This window comes from Myotis myotis, unplaced genomic scaffold, assembly GCF_014108235.1.
Source record: "Myotis myotis isolate mMyoMyo1 unplaced genomic scaffold, mMyoMyo1.p scaffold_m19_p_7, whole genome shotgun sequence".
Classification (NCBI taxonomy): Eukaryota; Metazoa; Chordata; class Mammalia; order Chiroptera; family Vespertilionidae; genus Myotis; species Myotis myotis.
Window position 1 is genome coordinate 59984909 of NW_023416379.1, and position 17023 is coordinate 60001931.

Genomic DNA, 17023 nt, shown 5'->3' on the forward strand with positions numbered 1-17023 from the left:
ACACCACTCACAAAAAGTAACCAAGTTGGATTAAAGACTCAAATGTTAGACCTGAAACCATGAATCTCCTAGAAGAAAACATAGGAAAAAAATCCTTGATGTGCGCCTTGTTACAGTAAAACCTTGATAGAATGGACTAATTCAAGTGAGGAGGTGTATGTTAAAGCCAAAAGTCCGTTATATAATAAAGTAGGTTTTCCAAATGTGTATGTTATAAAATTGACAAATTAGTTTACCTGTTTTTATTTATGTAAGACACATTAGTTTAATTAAAATGAAATATGTATGAAAAGTTTAATTTCACAGAAAAGTTTTCTACATGTATTACTATAATTTAAAATTTATACTGAATAGGTCTAGTAAATGTGTGCATTCACCAGTCACTAGGAGTAAACAAATGCACATAGCAGGGGGCGTGGCTTAGCGCCCAAGCAAACATCCACCTACAGTTAAAACTGCTGCAGAAAGTCACTCCACAGATCAATTTTCACTCAGGATTCAGGGTGATCACATGCTGGTTGTTTATGGAATATTGTTTGTGAGTGGTGACGCTAGGATTTAAATATGTAGACTATAGTGTAGATATGTAATATTTATTTATGTTGGTGAGATAGCTACAGTGGTTTTTTTTGTTTGTTTTTTTTTTTTTACAACATATGGCCTATTGGCTAAAATTTGTTAAAAATAACAGTGAATTAATAACAAAGAAATAACCTGTTAATTTAATTAAAAGCAAATCTTGATTAGAAGCATTTTAAAATTAACAGGATGTTAATTTTCACACATGACATATGGACTGAAAATTTTGTCTATTAAATTGAGCTCTGCAAAATTGAGGGTTTACTGTAATGATTTTTTGGAAATTACATCTAAAGCATAAGCGACAAATAGAAAAATACAACAAATACAAAAACAAGTGGGACTATATCAAACTAAAAAGTGTCTGCACAGTAAAAGAAACCATCAACAAGTTGAAAAGAAAACTTATGGAATGGGGGAAAATTTTTGCAAACCATGTATCTGAAAATTTATAAAGAACTCATATAACTCAATAGCAAAACAAAAACAAAACAAAAAAAAACCCCGCCCCAAATAATCCGATTTTAAAATGGGCAAAGTAGCTGAACAGACATTTTTCCAAAAAAGATATATGAATGGCCCACAAATAAATGAAAAGATGCTCAACATCACTAGTCATTAGGGATATAACCTCACATCTGTTATACTTTCTTATAGAGGCATCTCGTTTATGAAGCTGGATTTGGTCAAAGCCTTGTAAATAAACCTCATAAAACTAGAAATCATAATTCTTGCCTCACCTCCTCTTCCCCCCAGGAACAAAGATTAATTTTATGCCAATTTCAATATTCTAGGTTGACTTAAGGGCCTTAAAAAGGTGTGATAAATGGCTCTAAAGACAGGCACTTGAGAATTGTTACATATGGATTGCTTAGTAATTGCATTTCATGGTTGAAACTTACTTTATAATTACATACTTGAGAATATTAAAATATCAACATCTGAGCCCTGGCCGGGTGGCTCAGTTGGTTGGAACCTTGTCCAGTGAATGGGAAGATTTTGGGCTCAATTTCTGGTCAAGGCAATTACTTAGGGTTTGATCCCCAGTTGGGGTACATGTGGGAAGCAGCCAATCGATGTTTCTCTGTCACATCAATGTTTTTCTCTCTCTAAAATCAGTGAAAACATATGCATGGGTAAGGATTTTTTTTTTTAAATCAACATCTGAGTAGAAGGAACTAATCTACACTAATAAAAGAGAAAAATGGTAATTGGTGTACGGCGCTACCCTTTTCATTGGCTAATCAGGGATATATGCAAATTAACTGCCAACTAAGATTGGCAGTTAACTGCCAACTAAGATTGGCAGTTAACTGCCAACTAAGATTGGCAGTTAACTGCCAACAAGATGGCGGTTAATTTGCATATGTAGGCACAATGCAGGGAGGCGAAAGGGAAAGCAGGAAGAAGCCCCCTGCCACTGACAGTGATCGGAAACCCAGGGGGGAGCTAAGAGCTGGGGGGCAGGGCAAAGGCGGCCCCAGGGCCGCCTTTGCCCTGCCCCCCAGCCATGATCGGGGAATCAGGTGCCTTTTCCGCCCTGGCCAGTGATAGCAGGAAGTAGGGGTGGAGCCAGCGATGGGAGCTGGGCACGGTCGAAGCTGGCAGTCCCAGGAGCTAGGGGTCCCTTGCCTGGGCCTAAAGCGAAGCCCACGATCGTGGGGCCGCTGCAGCTGCGGGTCCCCGCTGCTCGGGCCAGACGCCTAGGCCAGAGGCGTCAGGCCTGGGCAAGGGGCCGATCCTGTGATTGGAGGGTGATGGGGGTCAACGCCTGAGGGCTCCCAGTATGTGAGAGGGGGCAGGCTGGGCTGAGGGACACTCCCCCCCCACACACACACCCAGTGCACGAATTTCGTGCACCGGGCCCCTAGTCCTAAATAAATAAAGGTGATTTTCTAAAATTCAGGGTATTACATAGCAGATTGTATTTTGAGAATATTTTGTTATACACCCATACCTAACGAAATATTCTACTTTGAAGAGTGTAGTTTATTGAGAATTAACAGCAAAGAAAAGAGAAAGTTTTGAGTCCCTAGTATGTACAGACTTTAAAAAGTACATTAAAAAGTACATTAATGATAACTGTTAAGTGAATTATCTACAGCACAGTGATGCTAAGTACATTAATAAACAGAATGACCAATGACTGACAGTGAGCAGATTTGTGTCTATGTAAAAAACAATAACATAGATTTCTGAAATAATAATCTTTGAAAAAGTTGATGATGCAAGTAAACAAGGATATTTTTCTCTCTTCTTCCTTGAAACCATGCAAAATACGCAGCTGGAGACACAGGCCAAGACACAGGTTAATAACACAAATCACTGAGCTCATTTTCACTACCGAGACTCATAAACATGCAGAGAGAACACAGTTCTAAGCTGACTGGAACTTTTCCTAGCATTCTTTTCACACTTAAATGTTCTAATTTTGTGATGAATCACTAAACAACTTTGATGAAAAAATTATTTTATAAGTTTATTCCTTGGATGAAATAAGGCACCTTTGATATTTCTTACTGATGGTCTTTTCTTTTTCCTTGGCAATATTTTATATGTTAAATAGTCCCTTTGGCTTGAGAGGTTTTCTACCCTGGGAGAATGCAACATGGTTGGATTCAAGAAGAGAAGAGGTTCTCTTTGGTAAAGTGGGGGAAAATTGATGGTGGCAAGAGATAGAACACGAGCGTCTATGAGGCAGGACACCTGTAGACAGATGGGGTTTAGGAAAGAGTTCCTATGGAAGGTGAGGATCTGGATCCTTTAAATCCATCCCCACTCCAGGTCTCCCAGGGCCAGTCTCCATGAACTCTGACATATGCATAATCCAGTTGAAGACTGCTGCTTTTCATTGTCTAATATTTGGTAATCGAGCCCTTTAATTGATTATCTTTAACAAGTAATATGTAGTGCACTACCCATAACTTGTAGTGTTGATAATACTCATTTCTGTCCAGGAAGCCAAGAGTATTGTGTGACTATTTATCTTGATTCCTATTTTTGTGACTTTTAAATTGGATAAGAACACAAATTTTACTCCATCTCTCTGTGCTTTAGAAAATGCTTAAATGCTTTAAGACTTATTGAACCCAGGTGTTTTATTTCTCAGTAATTACCAGAACTCACTTGACTTAATTATGTTGAGCTGTTATTTTCAAGAATTACTCTTTAAAATTCCCCTTTCCAGTTATTATTGTGAAGCAATGGCTTTCTTGATCTAAAAATATTTTAAGAAATGTTTAAGCTTATGAAATATCATTTGAAAGGGTTTCCTGATGTTTTTCTTTTTTCTTATGCTATAACAAAGCTTGATAACAAAGAATGGTATTTCTAGATTAATATTTGGGGCAAATTCTAAAATGTATTTATATTAATGACCTCCACACTTCCCCAAGATTACAAAGCAATCTGCTTCTGTTTTTCTGGAACTAAAAGTAGATAGCACAGTGATGTAACTCCTCATTACACACATCACTGCAGTTCCACATTAAAAATATTTTTTTCTTAAATAATTAGCATTTTTGCTTATCCATAATGAATCCATGTAAGACAAAAAAAATATTTTCCCAGATGGTCCTTTTTGCATTAATATTACAAACCCAGGCATCTAAAACAAACAATAAGGTGCTGAAATATGTAATCTGAGCAGAATATCAGAGTGGTGACCTTTCAAAGGCTTTTCAAATTTAAGAGAACAGCTGGGAAAGAGACAACCAAGATGGCTGCATAGGTAAACACCTGAACTTGCTGCTGCACACAACCACATTAAAACTACAACTAAAAGACAAAACCAATATCATCCAGAACTGCAGGAAAGCAGGCTGAGTGAAAATTCTACAACTAGAAGGAAAGAGAAAAGCACATTGAGTCCGGTATGAGGTTCAGAGGTGTGGAAGTGTGGAGGTACGGAGGCGTGCGTGAAAGGGGCTGGCAACTGGGTACGCTGTTGTCTTTTTCAATCAGGTGAGAGATACAAGCTCCCGACTGCTTGAACTCCAGTTCCAGGCAAGAATCTGGGGACCCAGACTCATATGGGAGAAACTGGGCTGTCTGGCATAGGGCCGTAACGTGAGGGCAGCTTTCTCGCGAAGGTGCTTGCCGTGGTCATTGTTCCTGCACAGGGGCGTGGAATGCAGAGATGCAGGGACCACTCCGATGCAGGGCTGACTGACAGCCACTGCTATTTGCTCCGCCCTGGTGATTCCCTGAGACCCCGTCCCACCCAAGTTATGCGCAGAGGCTTTTGCATACGAATGGCCTGGCCTTTCTCCACCTAAAAACCTGTCAAACTGCAGCTAAGTCAGAGAACCCCAAAGCTTCCAAAAGAAGGCCTAAAGCTCGTCAGCAGCCTGCATTGCTTCACAGCTGGGCCTCATCTGGGCACCTCCAAACCCCAAACAAAGAGGAGGAATCTGCAGATCTCTCTGTAGCTCCTGCTGGGTGGCCTCAGGCAATGGCTGACTTTGAACCTCCTTGGAGATCCAAGAGCCAGTGTACCCAGTGGTCAGAATGAGACCATACCAGATTACAACTCTTCACATCCATAAGAGACACAGTCAGGGGGCAGACTCAGTGAGCACCAAAGCCCCACTGAAGCAAGTCCTGCCCCATAAGGGTGTCTCCAGCACAGAAGTTCTCCCCTTATAGACACAACTGGTCCTCACAGCCAATTGGCCTGTAGGTCAATTCCTCCCAGTGATACCAAGAGCAATCAAGGCTTAACTGCAACAAGACTGTGCACACAGCCCACAAAGGGGTGCACCAAGAGTGTTTACCTTAGGTAATTAGGGAGGCTGAGCCACTGGGCCAAATAGGACACCTAGCACAGAAGGCCACTCTGTCAACACAGGGAAGCAGCCAAAATGCGGAGGCAAAGAAACGGGTCACAAATGAAAGAAATGGAGGAAAGCAAAGTACTGGATATAGAGTTCAAAACTACGGTTATAAGGTTACTCAAGAATCTTCTAGAAACCTCCAAGAAATATAGTGAGACCCTCAAGGATATGAAAAAGGACCAATTAGAAATTAAGCATACACTGACTGAAATAAAGAATAATATACAGAGATCCAACAGCAGACTAGAGGATCCCAAGAATCAAGACAAAGATTTGAAATATGAAGAAGCAAAAAACACCCAACTGGAAAAGCAAAAGGAAAAAAGAATAAAAAAATATGAAGATAGTGCAAGGATCCTCTGGGACAACTTTAAGTGTACCAACATTCAAATTATAGGGGTGCCAGAAGAAGAGAGAGAGCAAGATATTGAAAACCTATGTGAAGAAATAATGACAGAAAACTTCCCCTACCTGGTGAAAGAAATAGACTTACAAGTCCAGGAAGTGCAGAGAACCCCAAACAAAAGGAATCCAAAGAGGACCACACCAAGACACATCATAATTAAAATACCAAGGGCAAAAGACAAAGAGGGAATATTAAAAGCAGCAAGAGAAAAACAGTTACCTACAAGGGAGTACCCATATGACTGTCAGCTGATTTCTCAACAGAAACTATGCAGGCCAGAAGAGAGTGGCAAGAAATATTCAAAGTCATGTATAGCAAGAACCTACAACCAAGATTACTCTACCCAGCAAAGCTATCATTTAGAATTGAAGGTCAGATAAAGAGCTTCACAGATAAGAAAAAGCTAAAGGAGTTCATCAATGCCAAACCAGTCTTATACGAAATGCTGAAAGGTATTCTTTAAGAAGATGATGAAGAAGAAAAAGGTAAAGATAAAAATTATTAACAACAAAGTGACAACAAATATATATCTATCAACAAGTGAATCTAAAAATCAAGTGTATAAAAAATCTGATGAACAGAATAAACTGGTGAATATAATAGAATCAGGGGCATAGAAAGGGAATGGATTGACAATTTTCGGGGGGAAGGGGGTGTGGGGATGCTGGAAGAGACTGGACAAAAATCATACACCTATGGATGAGGACAATGGGGGGGGGTTAACGGCGGGGGCGGGGTGGGAACCGGGTGGAGGGGAGCTATCGTGGGGAAAAGGGGAACAACTGTAATAATCTGAACAATAAAGATTTATTTAAAAAAAAGAAGAAGAGGACAGCTGGATGTGCACATGAAGTCTGCCTGGCTAGACTCTCGCTTCTCTTGTGTTTCCCTTTACTATACAGTCATTATGTAAATAGCTTGCTTCTTTTTGAAATGGAAGAATGATTACAATTATTCCTGAACTTGGGAAAGGCGTAAACATTTGCTTACCTGTTATAAAAGAAGAAAAATACAACTTGTTTTAATATTTATGGTGGAATCAGTTGGTTTTTTTCCTGGTATTCATTTGTCTTTTGCCTGGTAAAATAATCTATATTTTCCCTGTGGAACCACCACTCTTCCATTTTTATCTACATGAGCCTGTGATCCAGGTTGGCCAATGTCAAACTCTTGTAGCCACCATGATCTGCTCAGGAAGGGTCCATGCTCCAAGCTGGTCCAATGAAAGTAAATCTGGGGGATTTCAGAGAATTGTTGAGAAAATAAAAAAATTACCTTGACTAGGAACATCTGGAGATACTACATGGAGATAACATCCAAAAGGAAAGTGGAGCTGAGACATGGCAGGGGATGGGGTGGGATGGAGGCAGTAAAGGGAGAGGGAGAGAGACTGAAACAGAGACAGAACAGACCTAGTCTTGGGTATTTAGTTACATAAGCCACAAAGTCATTCCTTGCTTAAGTCAGTATGAGGGGCTTTTCTGTCACTTACACCTAAATGAGTTCTAAAACAAAATATCCAGATGTGATGGCCTTTCTATATGCCAGGCACTCTGCCTGTCCTTGGAGACATGCAAGGATCAACAAGACAGGGCTTCTCTGTAAAGGATGCTGCTCTAAACACTTCCAGTGACCATTATGGAATCTCTATTTTTTTCTAAGCAATATGTCCTTTTAAAAGATTTTTGTAGATAAGAGAAAAAGAGAAGGAGAGAATCTATAAGGTAAAACTATCTATTCCTTAACTCCTAAAGAAGTAGCTGCCACTTTAATAAAATGTTCTTTTTGGACAAGAAGAAGGGCTATTTTTATTTAAATGACAGACTTAGGCAGCAATCCTTGGAGAGAAACCTCCAGAGCCACTACACAGTTAATGGCACTAGACAGCCAAAGCTGTAGTTACATATTAATTCTAAAGGAATATCAGATAATCAGAAATAAGATTATACTGCTAGGCACTTGATTAAACATGGATTTTAGTATAATATATATGTATACATATATTTGAAGGAGTAAACATTTTAGGTTATTATTGGCTTGTACATGAAGAGATTTATCTATTTAAGATTTTTCTTGACTATTTCCATAAGATCCCTTCCTTTCCCAAACATATACATGCATGCATACACCCCATACCAGTGGAAAGGAACAGTTATCCTCTTGGACTATTTTAATATAAAATTTATATCTTAAAGCCCCTCAAAAACACAGTAGACCAGTTTCAAACATTTCGTGAGAAGAGATGACCTGTTGTTTTCTGGATGAAAGGGAGCAGTGGAGATTGCCAATAATGACTAGTGCTTAATGGGCCCTCTGAGTTCATGTACACAGAAGTATTTGTAATACAGTGAGGTCAGAACATAGTATTATTTAGAGAATTATAATGAATGGACCTTCTCATTGCTCCAAGTCAGGAGTCATCAAAATCTGTGTCCATCTATGACTACCTTCCCTCATGCACACCACCCATCACCACCACCACCGTGCTTGCCCCCACTCCCTCGCTCCCTGACAGAAATCAGGTGGACAGAGTAGTCCACTGCATTCACTATTTCTGCTCTTGTTCTGTGCAGAGCTCTTTGGGGAGCAATGAGGGATACCTCTTCCTGCACAGACTCCGCCACGGGTATCCCACAACAGATCTGGCCTGGCCTAAATCCTTTAGGAACTAGCTTTTCTAATACACCCTCAGTCATTTCCACCCAGGACACACCCCCAATGCCGGGGGTACTGGTCCAAAAGGGGTGCTTGTGGAGGCCATCCACTGTGCCCAGAATTAGGTGTTCTGCTCAGCTGATAAGGCCTTGGCATTGAACCAGGGTCCCAGTGTACTCTGCTCCCTTCTGGCAAACAGTAATTACCCTCGCTGGCCACCTGGCCTCCACCAGGGCTTTGGAGCCCATCAGGCCATTTGACAACTCTGAACCTGAAAGTGGAGGAACCCAAGTTGGACACTGATAGGCCTGGGGAGGGCTGTGAGACCCCATCTACCCACAGGGCCAGTGCCTGGAGCCAGACCCCCGCAAACACCCAGTTATCTCCTCCTGTCTGCACCTGGGTGGCTTTTCCTTTTACATTTATATCCACATGAGGCTATTTTGGAATTTATTCCTTCCCAAATGGAAGCTAGCTCTAAAGGTGAGCTGACATTTTCATCATTAGAGACAGAAAACTGCCAATGATTTTTAAGTAAGTTGTTTCCAATTTGAAAGAAAATATTACAACAATGCTTTGCCCGGCCCATTGTAACAACTGAATAACTATTCCCTTTTTTGTATTGTCATCATCATATCTGGCCTCACTCATTCCACAGAGGACTACAGGGCCTATTATGAGATAATATGACAATGCAGCTCTCAGTGTTGTGTGGGCTTTGCTGTCACATCTGTGCCTTTGCTAACTCAGGGCCTCTAACTTCCACTAAAGCCCTCCTAATGGCAGGCGACAGTGAACTCTCGCCCCATCGTTTTGAGCCGACAATAGCTTTAAAAGCAGAATGTCTTTTTCAAGTGTCACACTTTATTTTAAAAACTCATGTGACTTTTTGCATTTTACTCCATAGTATATTTATTTCCTTTAATACAGAAAGTGGTGATTTAAATCACTCAGCATTGAGTAAAACTGACCTGGACTTCAAATCCTTTACCAAGTGTCTCCTGGTTTATCGCGACATGTACATTTATACCATTTTGAGAAACATGGTCTATGATGCAGGGATTTTAAATGTAAGCTAGGAAATATCCTTGGGGAGCAATACCATGGGCATTCTATGTAGTTATTATATCTCCCTCAAACACAAAGAAAGGGAATAAAATTGGGAAACATGGGTATGCAGGAGTCGCTGAAAATGTTAGCGACTCCATTCATCACCTCCCACCTGACAGGTGACAAAGCACATGTCTTGGCTGCACAGCTCCGGCCTCACAGCTCAGGAGCACCGAGGACACCCAGGGGTGGAACCACACAGGGACAGAGAAAGTATCCAAACTTCGTAGCATCAGTGACATCGGAAGAGCACGGTTTAGAGCACATAGATGCATTAGGGCAGCATTTTTGTCATAAGCTCGCCCTTTCTGCTTCTTTAGACTTTGAATTTTCAGGTCTGTGTTGGGTGGAGAAGAGAAATGGAGGCTCAGAAGTACCTATTCTGTAATCAAGGAGGAAAGCAGAGAATGTTTCTAAGCACATGTGAGAGTTTCTACATTCAGTCTGGTAGCCTTAGGTAGCCTTGAATTTCAGATTTGCTGCCTTCATTCTTTCTTGAAGTTTATGACTTGAAACTTCAACTGAGTAGGCAGAGAAAAACAAAACAAAGCAAAAAAAAAAAAATCCCCCTAAAACAACAAAACCAAGATCAGAAAAATATATAAACCACTAATAAAGATTTTTCTGATGGAAACATAACTGTCAAGTTAACAAATAGCTTGGCTTCCCATTACATCAGGAATTTGATCCAAATAAAAAACATTTTCTAATTTCAAGTTTTTAAACAAACACAGAAATTGAGAGAACAGTAAAAAACGACCTAGATTCAACATTTCAAAAAGTTTCCATCCCTGTCTTATTGATCCCTTTTATTATTGCTGAAGTATTTTAAAGCAAATCACAGCCCATGTCATTTTACTCCTACATATACTTCAGTATGCATCTCTTTAAAATTACGGATAGTTTCTTTCATAACTACAATGCCACTTGGGCAAACTTTTAAATGACAATCTATCACTTAAAATTAATACTTGTATTTACTCTCCACTTATGCTCTGCTACATTGCAAAAAAGAATATATGAGAAAAGGAGATAAAAACTAAAAGGAAAACAAGGGTAAGATAGCTGAATGAAACCAAGGGATATAGAAGTTCATATCCTAACCCTAAACCCAACTTCTGCTTCTTAGGCACCAGAGCAGAGGAAATTCTGGCAGTCACCCAATTCAGTGTGCATAAAGGAGAAACATCACCATTTCCTAGGAGAACATAGCTTTTCCTGTCTCTAAGGTCTCTGAGGAATTTCCCCTGGATATCTTCATGAAGAAGGCGGTGTGAGATTTATTGGGCAACATACTTTACAAAATCCCCATAGTAAACACAAAAGAGTCTCTGTGCAGCCCCTTATTCCAGTGCCCTCCTTGCAAGCTAAGGCATAATGCTGATGTCCAACTGAGTAAAAATCATCCCAAAAGAGGCCAGAGCAGTGTGTCATGTCCGCCTGGCGGCTGCGATACCCAAATACAGCATAAACCTCATTCACTTCAAATAAGCTTTTCATCTACCTCAAACTCCCCATGTCCCAATCCCCCCCGCAATGAAATATACAGCCCTAATTTTAAAAACCCAAATCCAGCTGTTACTACTTTAAGTGCAGTTATCCATAGCAAGTCAATGTGACACCAAATGTGTCTTCCCAATCATTCATCATTTGTGAATTTGGCCCAGCCACTGGATTCCCCACCCCACCCCCACCCCCACCTTGTTCAGGAGAATTGCAAATGCCAAAGGCAATCAATCTATAAGCAAATCAATGTGAACAGCTGTCAATGGGAAGAGTTTACCCTGCAGCCATCTTTTTTTTTTTTTTAATAGCAACTGAGCTTGTCTTTCCAACTGATGACCAAATATCCATGTACTAAAGGCGCTGCCTCCCCTCAGCTTTTAAAATTCTTTTTTCTTATGCAAGGCTAGATTTGCAGTTTCCAAGCTGCAGGAACAGCTTGAGGCTGGGGGCGCTGTCCTGCCCTGTCAGCCGCAGGAAGCAGGCAGCTCCTGCGAGCTCAGCTCCTGCACCTGCACCCTGCTGCATTGATCCTCGGTAAGCCGTAAGCGCGGTGGCTCCTCAACAATCCACAACCTGCCATCAATATCTCCGTGGAGGGAAGTATTTCTCAAATGCAATTTCTTTGTGTCTTTAGTGTGTGTGACATAGCTCATCGTGCTTTTAAAGATTTCCTCCTGGCTTCTGCTAACAGCCTTAGCTTGCTTTCTGCAGTTCTGTTCATCACACAGCTAAATAAATCTGTCTGATGTTGCCATCTCTCAGGAATCCCACCAGAAAACAAGCTGCAATTGTATATTTAGGTGAGCCGACATCAAGGAGCAACGAGGAAAAACAATCTCAATAAATGGGAAGAGAATTTGAATGCACAAATATTTTCTTGTCAAACTAAAAAAAAAAAAAAAAAAAAAAAAGGGGAAAGAAAACAAAAATATTTGGGGAAATTTGAACATACCCACAATGGTGAAATATGCCCTGCTCCCACACGGCTTATTTCCTGAGCATAACATTCCTATTTTAAAATTGTAGCAACAGATCCAAGAAACAAATGTCTTTGAAAATTCCATTTAGTGGTAGCATCACTGTATGCATTTCAGCTTTTTCTTTCCTACTGAAAATTATTGTAAACAGCATGAAAAATGTCAGGGCAGGAAACAGAATGCAAGTTATGGATGGTCTTAGAAAAACAGGGGGATAAAAATGTTTATGAAATATTATGCTCAAATGACTAATGTTAATATTTAAGTAAAAGTATTCCCCGTAGGCAAGAAAATAAGTAAGATGCCTACAGAGTAATAAATAAAAGCACAGTAGCAGCGGAAATAAAGTTAGAAAAGTCAGTAATTTTCTAGATGATTTTGGGAAGTTGGAAGAGAGAATATCTTACAACAGGATAAAATTTGTTAATATTTCCCAGGAACTGAAATTTTGTTTGTCTTCCAGAATTATTCGGCGTTTTGTTGTAGTTTTCCAGAAACATCCAGATCATTACCTCTATTTCCTGTGTCACTTCGCTGAAATCTTAGTTCTTATCCTCTTACACTGTTTCCCACATACCCATCCAACCTTACTTTTAGATTTCCATTTATGATTAACAGTACTTTATGTTTCCTAAATGTGGTCCTTTATGAGGAGTCTTTCCTATCCAAAAATCTAGATGCTAAATCCTACTTTCCTGTGTTTTCTTAGACATTTTCTTTTCTAAATTCCAAAGCCCCAAGTATCTCACAAATGCCTCACCGTCACTCCATTCTAATTGAAGGTCCCTTGTCAGTATTGTGGTCAGTACCCAGGGAACTTACAATATCATACAATCTAAAAATTCACAATAGAATTTAAAAAAAACAACAACAACACAATTTGAGGCTAACATGGAAATACTCACCTGGAAGAGGTGACATTCAAGCTCCCTATTAAAGAAAAGGAAGGGTTTAGGTACAGAGAACAGAGGAGGCTGTTGCATACAGAAAGGATGCTATGTAAATCACTGGGCTGCAGGGGAAAACTTGGACACTAGAGGGATGCCTGGCATGCTGATGATGGTTATAAAAGCCACACAGCTGACAGAGTCCAGGGCAAGCTCTGGAAGGTGTTGTCTTGGACATGCCCTCTTTAGTTGCGCTGGGGGAAAGCAGAGCCATTCACCCACTAAATGCACCCAAAACTGCACCAGAAGAGGCAGACCCCGGAGATCAGGGTACATGAGCAGCCACTCCAGGGAAGCTCTGAGCATGATTAAAGTGCTCGGTAATGAAATGTTCCACACCAGTTTAGATGCTCCATTGCACTGCCTACCCAACTCCTCCAATGCAGAGAGCCCTTCTGGAACTCATCAGCATCTCCATCTACCATTGCCGAGTCTTCCTCATCTTAATTAAGGGCTTCTTATTCTTAATTGCCTAAGTCTCTCCAGGGAAGTCTCAGCACACAAATCACAGATTGATTTGTTTGTGGCAGAACAAAATTACTGTTTTCCCTTTAGTTTTAAATTCTCTTCTAAATACCTGTAAGAATCTATGATTGGGGTTATTCTTCAGATAGAGTTGTAGCATATTACAGGAGGGGATATTCTTAATGACCTACTTCATCTGTGGCCTCACCATGGGTAGAGGATACCAACTTTTACAATCAGGCTCCAACTTTGAAATAAAGAGAGGAATAAGAGTTAGAGAAAAGCCTTAAATTCAATATGTGATACTCTAATTTGAAGTAATAAAAGAGGGTTAATATTCCCCAGAATCCTTCATGTCTTTTTTTTTCAGCTTTATTGAGATATAATTGACATATAACATTGTATAAAAGTGTATAATATGATTATTTAATATGTATATATTGTAAAATGTAGTTAACACAATAAGGTTAGTTAACACAATTTACTCACATAATTACCATTTTCTTGTTATAGTGAGACTAGAGGCCCAGTGCACAAATTTGTGCATGGGTGGGGTCCGACCCACCCACCCCAATAAGGGCTGATCAAGCCGGGCTGGGGGAGGGGGTGGGTGGGAAGGAGGACTCTGGAGGTTGACTGGCCAGCTCCGCCCCAATCAGGGAGGGCAGTTGGCCAGATGGCCCCACCCCCTGATTGAAGTCCCAGTCAAACTCCTGGTCCAGGGGACAATTTGCATATTAGCCTTTTATTATATAGGATTATTATCTACTCTCACAGCAATTTTCAAATATACAATATGATACTGTTAAGTATAGTCACCATGCCATATATTAGATTGCTGGAACTCATTTACCTTATAACAAAGTTTGTGCCCTTTGACCAACACCTCTCCATTCCTCCCTGCACCTCAGCCCCTGGCAAACACCATTCTACTCTCTGTTTGATGTTTTTAATGTTTTTAGATTCTACATGTGATATTAGACAGTATTTATATTTCTCTGTGTGACTTATTTTACTTAGCATAATACCTTCGAGGTCATCCATGTTGTTGTAAATGGCAGGCATTCCTTCTTTTATGAATAATACTTAATTATTATGCATATATATAATCTCAAATTTTCTTTATCCAGGCATCTGTTGATGGACACCTAGATGGTCTCCATGTCTTATTTATTGTGAATAATGCTGCAATGAACATGAAGTACAAGTATCTCTTCAAGGTACTGATTTTATTTCCTTCAAGTATAGACCCAGAAGTGGAATTGCTGGATCATATGTTAACTCTGTTTTTAAATTTTTTTTGAGGAATCACCATACTATTTTCCATATTCCCTGTACTAATTTATAGTTCCACCAACAGTGCATCACAGTTCACTGTTCCTCACATGCTCCCCAGCATTTGTTAGCTCTCATCTTTTTTATAACAGCCATTCTAACAGGTGCAAGATTATATCTCATTATGGCTTTAATTTGCATTTGATTAGTGATGTTGAGTACCTTCTTATATACTTGTTACCCATTTGTGTGTCTTCTTTGGAAAAATGTCTATTTAAATCCTCTGTCCATTTTTTAATTGCATTGTTTGTTGTTCTTTGCTATTATGAGTTCCTTATATATTTTTTATATTAACCCCTTATCAGATATGTGGTTTGAGAAGATTTTCTCCCATTCCATCAGTTTTCCCTTTCATTTTGTTGATTATTTTGCAGTGCAGCTGTAGTTTTGGTGTAGTCTCACTTGTTGATTTCGCTTGTTGCCTGTGCTTTTGATGTCATATCAAAAAATCATTATTACCAAGACTGGTATCAAGGAGCTTTTCCCGATGGTTTCTTCTAGGAATTTTATGGTTTCAGGTCTTATATTTAAGTCTTTAATCCATTTTGAGTTAATTTTTGTGAGTGAGGTAAAATTGGAGTCCTATTTCATTCTTTGTATGTAAATATCCAGTTTTACTAATACCACTTATTGAAGAGACTACCCTTTCCCATTAAGTATTCTTGGCTTTTGTAAAATATTAGTTGATCATATATGCATGAATTTATTTCTAGGCTCTCAATTCTGTTCCATTGGTCTAGATGATGTTTTTATGCCAGTACCAAACTATAGGTTTATAATATAGTTTGAAATCAGAAAGTGTGGTGCCTCCAGCTTTGTTCTTTCTCAAGATTGCTATGGCTATTTAGTGTCTTTTGTTGTCCCATATGAATTTTAGGATTTTTTTCATTTCTGTGAGCTTTTTCATTATTTATTCAATCTCCTTGTTATTGGTCTGTTCATATTTTCTATTTCTTCATGATCCAGACTTGGTAGGTAGTATATTTCTAGGAATTTATCCATTTCTTCCAGGTTGTCCAATACATTGGCATATAATTTTTCATAGAAGTCTCTTATTATCTTCTGTTTTTCTGTGGTATCACTTGTAATATCTCTTTCATTTATAATTATATTTATTTGAATTCTCTTTCTTTCTTGGTAAGTTTAAAGATTTATCCATTTTGTTTATCTTTTAAAAAATCAACTAGTTTCTGATCTTTTCTGTTGTTTTTCTGTTCCATTTTATTCATTTCTTCTCTGATCTTTGCTAAATCCTTCCTTCTGCTAACTTTGAACTTAGTTTGTTCTTATTTTTCTAGTTTCTTGAGGTATAAAGTTAGGTTGTAAATTTGAGATTCTTTTTTTTTCTAAATATAGGTATTTACCACCATAAACTTCCCTCAGCACTGCTTTCGCTGCATCTTATAAATTTGGATATGTTTTGTTTTCATTTATATTTGTTTTAATATGTTTTGATTTTTCTTTTGATTTCATCTTTGATCGATTGTTCATTCATGCATATGTTGTTTAATTTCCATATATTTGGTATTTTTGTTTTCTCCATTATTGATTTTCAAACCAGTGTGTTTGGAAAAGATACTTGGTATAATTTCAATCTTTTAAAATTTGCTGACACTTGTTTTGTGACTTAACATACATTTTTCCTGGAGAATGCTTGTGTGTGCTTGAGAGGAATGTATATTCTGCTACTGTTTGATGAAATGCTCTGTATATGTCTTTTAGGTTCATTTTTTCTATAGTGTTGTTCAAGTATTTTGTTTCCTTATTGATTTTCTGTCTGGATGATCTATCCATTGTTGAAATGGATACTACTATGTATTGCTTTCTATTATTTCTTTCACATCTCTTAGTGTTTGCTCAATACATTTTTGTGCTCTAATATTAGGTGCATATATATTTATGATTGTTATATCCTCTTGATGAATTGACCCCTTTATCATTATATAATCACCTTCTCTGTCTCTTGTTACAAGTCTTGACTGAAAGTCTATTTTGGTTGATATAAATATAGCTACCCCTGCTCTCTTTTGTTTTCTATCTGTATGAAATATTTTTTCATTCCTTCACTTTGAGCCTGTGTGTGTCCTTGAAGTTGAAGTGAGTATGTTGTAGGAAGCATAAAGTTGATTCTTCTTTTTTAAAAATTCATTCATCCACTCTATTTGGTTGGAGAATTTTATCCATTTACATTTAAAATAACTATTATTA

General features: G+C 38.8%; 1 long non-coding RNA gene across 2 annotated transcripts in view; it reads right to left on the reverse strand.

The window, feature by feature from the left end:
• The window catches only part of LOC118660317, a 71710-nt gene that overhangs the window by 44165 nt on the left and 10522 nt on the right, over nt 1-17023 (reverse strand). The window contains exon 1 of one of the 2 annotated variants that reach the window (XR_004968867.1): nt 12974-13467. The exons of the other annotated variant lie outside the window; for it this stretch is intronic. This is a non-coding gene — a long non-coding RNA (uncharacterized LOC118660317). Of the gene's footprint in view, nt 1-12973; nt 13468-17023 lie in introns of those variants that run through there. 2 annotated transcript variants of the gene reach the window in all.